Source organism: Thalia democratica, chromosome 3 (genome assembly GCF_965202585.1).
Source record: "Thalia democratica chromosome 3, ktThaDemo2.hap1.1, whole genome shotgun sequence".
In the NCBI taxonomy this organism is placed as follows: domain Eukaryota; kingdom Metazoa; phylum Chordata; class Thaliacea; order Salpida; family Salpidae; genus Thalia; species Thalia democratica.
The window spans coordinates 77413302-77422144 of NC_139167.1; positions in this window are offsets into that span (position 1 = coordinate 77413302).

Sequence of the window (8843 nt, forward strand, 5' to 3'; positions counted from 1 at the left end):
GGATTATGATGGTAAAAGCATATTGAGAAAATATGTTTAACATTATAGTTTACAAAACTCAAATATTAAATTAAAAGCTGCAAATTTAGAGTTTCAATAAACTCATGTTGTGTAAAAACTACTAATATAATATGATAAGTAATATAATGGTAGTACAGTATAACCAAATTTGTTATTAAAATGACATAATTAGTTTTGATGAACAGCAAAATTGTAATACTTTAGTATTTAAAAGAGCAATTATGAAAACACTTGTTAATGTGAGCCTGAGTCTGCTATAAAATGTAATTAATTTTATCTGATAATACATAATTAAATATATAATATAACTTCAAATATAGGTAAAGTTTATACAAAACTTATCATAATGTCTCCTATATTAAAAAATACTTTTATTGAAATATCTTAGTATTGCGTTATTAAGCAAGTAAATTCTTTAACATCCAACTGAATATTCTACGTCAGGGTTTCCTAAGCTATATTGCAAATGGCTTCTTTAATGAAATTAAAAAAGGCTGACCACTCAACAAAATAACCTAAAAACTACCATAAAAAAATACCTAATACTTTTTTTTTCTTCTGCTCTTCATCAGTAAATCGAAAATATCTAGTGTAAGTTTTTAATCTACCAAAAAAAACACTTAATACTTTTTTTTTGCTTTACTTGATATTTCATCTGCAAATCGAGAATTTCTAATGTAAGTTTCATTTTATGACCTTATACCCCCCTGTGGTTCCTTTACTGCTCATGACTCCTTCTCTTACCCCTTTTGCTGCTCGTGGCCACGAAAGGGCCACTTGACCCACTTTGGGAAACCCTGTTCTATATCATCATCTTTTGTGCTTACTATTTTAAATGACTACGTTAAAACAAATGTTTTAAGACTTCTAGTAACTTTTTTTACTTATTTATAATTTGAAAATTATGTAAATAAAATAAATACAATATATTTATTTATAACTTACCAAATAACTATGTAAACAGGTTGATCTAGTAAGAACTTAATACTCAATAAACTAACATCAGTCAGATGTTTATTTATCCTTAAACTTTATTTGTTTTGCCTCACATTTACTAAAACAGGGTTGCCACTTTTTGGGTTAAAATATCTTCTCTGAGTGACTAGAATCTTCCAAGAGTAACCTTAAACTTTTCTGAGTCCCTGAGTTTTTTCAAATCCTTAAAAAATTTATTATTAAACAATTATAGTGTTAAAGAATATTGAAGAACTAGCCGCAATACTAAAAAACTTCTAAATAAGCACTTTAAAAAAGAAAAAATTAACTGTTTTGAACAAAACTTTGAATCTGGGTTAAATAAATCTGAGTTTAGACCTAAAAAAATAATTATCCTGAGATTTAAAAAAAAAAATTCCAAATTTTTCTGAAACTTGTAGAAAAAGTTCAAAATTTTTCTTGACTAATTAATTACAATGGACTACTAGTTTTACTGTTGTTTATTCAATTTGATATTGAATAACATAAATCAATTTACCAAAGAAAAATTTTTCTAAGATAATGTCAAAAAATTATGGAGAAAAGAGCTATATAAAATATTTACAGAAATCATGTGGTGATTATCTAGTCAAGAACTTCCAGATGTAGTTCCAGAGTTAAACTTAATCATTAATTAGGTTTTTTATTGTAAAGCTCTTTAGTAAATTAACTTAATGCGAATGTTTTCCATTTTGTACAAAAGTGATGCACAGTAATTTACTACTATGTCATTTTTTTACAATTTAGATATTTATTTTAAATATATTTTATACCTAAGTTTGTTTTATAGATGTTTTATTTCGAAATATAGTTTTTAAGTGCGCAAAAAAATATCTAAAATAACATAAGAACAAAAAGTAAGGTTTGTTTGATTTTGTTTTGACACAATATATTTTTTTAATTGCTATTGTGATAAATTATAAATAATCTAAACATGTAAAATTTTATGGATTTAAAAATTTAATCAGACGTTTTTTTGATTCTAAACAATTTACCTTTAAACTAAAACGGTAGTTGCATTAAACAGCATAAGTATTTCCAAGGAAATTTTTTATGATTTAATTTTCGTTTAAACTTAAAACACTGTAAATTTATTATAAAACTAGAGAAATATTTTAACCATTACTAATTTGTATTTTAGCTTTGACTCCACTAAAAAACAAAATTGTTCTTAGACAGCTGTTCTCATAATCATTTTTTTATCATTATCATTTATACTAGATAGATTATAAACAAGTTATTTATTTATACAAGTTTAGTTAATAAATCAATTATATCAGTATTATTATTATTTAAAATAGCTTTACAATAAAAAATCTAAATAATGATTAAGCCTCATGAACTACATCTGGAAGGTCTTGACTAGATAATCTCCAAACGATCTCTGATATGGTTTATATAGCTCTGTTCTCCATTATTTTTTGACATTGCCTTAGAAAACTTGCATTCTGGTTAATTGATTTTGTACTATTAAATATTAAATTAAATGGAACAGCAGTAAAACTAGTAGTCTATTGTAATTTTTTTAGTCAACAAAATTTTTGGTTTCTTTTGATTAGTAAAAATAAAAAAATTCGTTAATAAACCAAAAGTCTATTAAAAATAGTTGATTGTTTGATTCATAGCTTTAACAAGTTGATACTTATAAAAAAAATATCAAGTTGAAGAAAAATGTGCTTGTGTTACAAAATGGTTCACGACGAATGTGGCTGCAAATTTTGTGGCAACTCGATCAGGGACGTGAGGAAAAATTCTGTGCAGAGATGTTTGAGTTTTCTTCACATTTTGAATATTGAAACATACACTTTTAGGGAAATTTTATTCTTTCCTAATTTGCAGCAGGTTTTGAATTAGATAAATGACTCAAAGATTAAGACAAGTAGTTCTTAGACAAGCTTGCGTAGCGATTAACTTTGACATTAATTAAACTAGCATTTTGAAAGTTAAATAACTAAGAAAACTTATTTTCCAGGAAAGCAGTTTTCTCATAATCTACATGAATTTTAAGCTTATGGAGTTTTTTTTTGTGCATATAAGCTAGTTCTAATTTGTGTTTTAAGTTGGGCATTTCTAATTATATAGGTAATTTTTAAAATAAAATAAGTCATAAATAGTTTTTGTTCTTCAGCAACTCTAATATTTATTAGTTAAGTGTTTATCATTGTAATATTTTTAAAATTTCCGTTCAAAATATTTAGATTTAAAAATAAATCATTTTTCAACTCAAAATAATAACAAAGATGTGTTAGTATTCAAAAATAAAATTGTATTCAATATATTCCTTTGAATAAGTATAAACTTAACTTCAATCTTTAAAGCATTACTAGTACATAAGTAACACAATTTTCTAGGATAAAAGATTAAAAATTAAATAGCTACTTAAAAGCTTTTTATATTATATTTTAACTTTTAGCAGGGTTCTCACACACTCAGGAAATTTTCAAGTTGTAGAAAATCTCAGGAAAACTAAGGGAAATGTGACTTTTTTTTTCAAACTCAAGGAAATTGAGGGAAGTTTTGATTTTTCTATAAACTTCAGAAAAATTTTGAATTTTTTTTTTAAATCTCAGGAAAATTATTTTCTAGGTCTAGAATCAGATTTAGTTAACCCAAATTCAAAATTTGTTCAAAACAGTTAATTTTATTTATTTCTAACTGCTTATTTAGAAATTTTTTAGCTTTGCAGCTAGTTCTTCAATATTCTTAGAACTAACATTTTATTTATTTAATAAATAATATTTTTTTAAGGATTTGAAAAAACACAGGGACGCAGGGAAGTTTACGATTACACAGGGAAGTTTTTAGTCACTCAGGGAAGATTTTTTAACCAAAAAAGTGGTAACCTGTTTTAGTAAATGTAATGCAAAACAACTAAAGTTTAAGGATAAATAAATACCTGACTGATGTTAGTTTATTGAGTATTAAGTTCTTACTTAATTAACCTGTTTACATTGTTATTTGGTAAATTATAAATAAATATATTGTGTTTATTTTATTTACATAATTTCAAATTATAAATAAGTAAAAAAATAACTAGAAGTCTTGAAACATTTGTTTTACGTGGTCATTTGAAAATAGCATAAAAGATGATGATATAGAACAGGGTTTCCAAAAGTGGGCCAAGTGGCCCCTTTGGGGGCCACGAGCAGCAAAGGGGTAAGAGAAGGCGTCATGAGCATTAAAGAAAGTACAGGGAGGCATTAGGTTATAAAATCAAACTTACATTAGATATTCTCGAGTTGCGGATGAAGAGCAGAAAAAAAAAGTCTTAGGTATTTGTTATAGTAGTTTTTAGTTAATTTTGTTGAGTGGTCATGCCTTTTTTAATTTCTTTAAAGGGGGTCATTTGGAATAAAGTTTAGGAAACCCTGGTATAAAATACTTTTAGTTAAATATTATAGAATTCACTTGCTTAATAAAACAATACTAGATATATTTCAATTAAAGAATTTTATAATATAGAAGACTTTATGATAAGTTTTGTATAAATTTAACTTATTTAAAAGTTATATTGAATATTTACTTAAGTATTATCAAGTAAAAATTATGACATTTTAAAGCAGATTCTATAGCAATTCAAATTAAAAAGTTTTTTTTATAATTGCTATTATAATAACTTAAGTATTACAATTTTGAGGTTCATTAAAACTAATTTGTCAGTTTAAATACAATTTTGGTTATATTGTACTACTATTTTATTACTTATAATATTATTTTAGTAGTTTTAAAACAACCTGAGTTTATTGAAATTTTAAATTTGCAGTTTTTAATTTAATATTTGAGGTTTTTGAAATTATTATGTTAAAGATAATTTCTAAATAATATCATAATCCTATTAAACATTATTCTAGAAAAAAAAATATCTTATACATATAACTATTTTTTTTTAAAGTTTAAAAAATGTAAACATATTAAGTACGGGTGTCTTAGTAACTATATTTTTTTTTGTTTAAATTTCTTTGAAACTTTTTTATTACCATAGTTTTATTAGTTTTTCGCTTTATACTTTGTATTGAATTAAAGATACTTTTTGAACTAATACTCTTTTAAAAGTTTTGTTAGTCCTTAACTGAACAAAGTACAAATTTTCATGCTATCATAAAAAAGAAATGACCATACTTGTTTAGACTACTTACTACTAACTTACAAAATTACTTACTTATTGCTGTACATATTAGAGGTGACCATAAAAATCTGAACAGATTTATTGGACATGTGTTTGTGATATCGCCATAATTTTACATAGTAATGTATAAAAAGGTCAACTGCAGCTATAGCAGACAACAAAACTGTTTTCAGATAAAATATCTGTACAATTTTATTTTGAGATTTTAATCAGTTAATACTGTAATTATTGTACAAAACAATAAGAAGCGTTTTATTTTTGTGTTTTTTTTTTACCTTACTCTACAGAAGCTTAATATTGTTTATCATAAAACTTGGCTCATAAAAAAATTCACTTTATTAAAAATTTGTTTACTAAAGGAAAAAAAACAGTAAAACATTATAAAACAGAAAGTTTTAATTTAAGAAATTTATTTAAACTACATATTTTAATATTTTTAAGACAAATTAATAAACTTACCTCACCAATATGGAAGATGAACGCGCTGTGGCCAACAACCAAAATGACTTATCTCCAAAGGGAACGACGTTTGTGGCGAGATGAAGTGCGAAGACTTCGGGAAGATATGCAAAGACACCTACAACAACTTCGAGGTATTATGATTTTGAGTGAAGCTTTTCAAACAGGTTTGACACCCGAAAGAATTGAAAAGTTTCAGCATTTTTATGCATAATATAGAATTCACTTGCTTAATAAAGCAATACTAGATATATTTCAATTAAAGAATGTTTTTAATATAGAAGACATTATTATAAGTTTTGTATAAAGTTAACTTTTATTTGAAGTTATATTATATATTTACTCAGGTATTATCAAGTAAAAGTTATGACATTTTATAGCACATTCAGGCTCACATTAACAATTAATTTTTTAATTAATCTTTTATTAACTTATAGTTTTACAATTTTACTTCACAACAAAACTAAGCATGTCGTTTTAAAAACAATTTGGGTTATATTGTACTATTATTTTATTACTTATCATATTATATTATCAGTTTTAACACAACATAAGTTTATTAAAATTTTTAATTTGCATTTTTTTTTTTGAAGTTTTGTAATTTATTATATTAAAAATGTTTTCTCATATGCCTTTACCAATCTTATAATTTTAATATTCTAGAAAATATTTTATTTTATACCTCAAACTAAAATTTATTTAAGCTAAAAAGTTATAAATATACTTAAAAATGGGTGTTTTAGTTACTTTAGTTCTGTTTGTTTTAATAATTTTTTTAACTACTTTTTATTATCATAATCTTATTAATTTTACTCTTTATACTTTGTATTGAATTAAAGTTACTTTTTAAATAGTACTCTTTTAAAAATTTTGTTAGTCCTTAACTAATCAAAGTACAAATTTTCATGCAATCATAAAAAATAAATGACCATACTTGTATAGACGACTTACTACTAACTTACAAAATTACTTACTTATTGCTGTACATATTAGAGGTGACCATAAAAATCTGAACAGATTTATTGGACATGTATTTGTGATATCGCCATAATTTTACATAGTAATGGATAAAAAGGTCAACTGCAGCTGTAGCAGACAACAAAACTGTTTTCAGATAAAACATCTGTACAATTTTATTTTGAGATTTTAATCAAATAATACTATAATTATTGTACAAAACAAAATAAGTGTTTTATTTTTGTGTTTTATTATTTTTACCTTACACTACTGAAGCTTAATATTGTTATCATAAAGCTTGGCTCGTAAAAAAATTCACTTAAACATAAATTTCTTCATTTAAGGAAATAAAAAACACAAAATTTAAATAAAACAGAAAGTTTTAGTTTAAGAAATTAACTTTAACTGTATATTTTAATATGTTTTAGACAAATTAATTATCTTACCTTACCAATATGGAATATGAACGTGCTGTGGCCAACAACCAAAATGACTTACCTCCAAGGGAACAAGGTTCGTGGCGAGATGAAGTGCGAAGACTTCGGGAAGATATGCAAAGACACCAACAACAACTTCAAGATATTCCGATTTTGAGTGAAGCTTTTCAAACAGGTTTGAAACCCGAAAGAATTGAAAAGTTTCAGCGTTTTTATGCATAATATAGAATTCACTTGCTTAATAAAGCAATACTAGATATATTTCAATTAAAGATTTTTTTTAATATAGAAGACATTATTATAAGTTTTGTATAAATTTAACTCATTTTTAAAGTTATAATATATATTTACTTAAGTATTATCAAGTGAAAATTATGACATTTTATAGCAGATTCAGGCTCACATTAACAATTTATGTTTAAATTGGTCTTTTATTAACTTATAGTTTTACAATTTTACTTAGTGGCGTAGCGTGGTATTTTGGTCAAGGAGTGCGCAATTTTTTTTCAAAAAATCCCCTAAATTAAAACTTTTGGGCCGCAAATTTTTCGGGGTCAATTTTCTCGGAAATTAAAGAATTACTAAAACTCTATCTCCTACTTCATTTTTCAGGCAATCTGCTTCAAATTTTAGAAAATTTTTCTTAAATTACAAGAAAAAAAAGTTACATATGAATTTAGATAGTTAAAATAAATAAAAATTTTATCACAAAAATTAAGAATAGTTTTTTTCATTAAAAAAAAAATATTTTTACTACAAATTTTTTAATTCACAAATAAGGCTTTTCTGTTATTGTATAAAGATTAATCTGTTAAAGTTTGAAGAAGATTGCTTGAAAAATGTAGGAGGAGATAGATTTTAAACAAACTACCCTTTTTTCGCTGTTTTAGTTTTTCCTTTCAATAGGTAACCTATTATGCGGTCCGATTTTGACTGCTTATATCTCAAAAATAATTCAAAACTTTTTAAAACAATAAAAATTATTTTAAAGCTTAAAAAATATTTCAAATAAAATCAACTTCTAAAAAACATGGCTTAACCCCCCTATGGCCTTAAGCTACATATAAATAGTCAACTAAGTATAACAATGAATACCTCAAAGCATTTTTCTCTGTGCAATTTCTAAATAATGTTCAATATCTATTTTATATCAACAAAAAAAAATTAAACTCAAAATAACTCATACTTTTAGGTTGTTGCAGCTTCTAATATACTATCTTTATTTTTTATAAAAAAATGTTAAATTTTTAGTATTAAAATTTAAAATTTATTTTTTTTTGTATGAGAAATCTAAAGAGCTAGTTTTTTTTAACTTTTACATTTTTACCTATATCACAATAAAAAACTGTAAAAATAAATCTTAATAAATGAAGAAAATCTAAAACATACACAAAAATAAAATAAAAAATTTCATTTTTGAACTGCAGTCTTGAGTAATAGTAATATCTGGTTTTGATCTGCTATTTTTCAATTCAAGCTTTTGAACTTCAGATAATTAATCTACCTGACATATTTTTATACTTGCAACATTTCATACAATATTACTTTGTATATTATTTTAAATAATAATCTAAAAATCAATGAAAACAAATGTTCACTTTTGTTTAGTATTATAAAACATATTTTACAAAAAAAAACAAAAAGCAATTAACTTTGAAGATATTAGGAATGCCTTGCCACTCTTTAAGTCAAAATAACTGTCCTGAGTTAGTTTTTTATGTTATGTATCATCATAAGCATTTTAAATTCTTTTAAAAATTTTTTTATTGTTTTTAAACTAATAGAAACTAAGCTTTATAACAAAGCTTTAAAAACTACTAAATCTACCCTGAGTTAAAAAAAAAAGTCTATCCTTAGTCAGCCTGAGC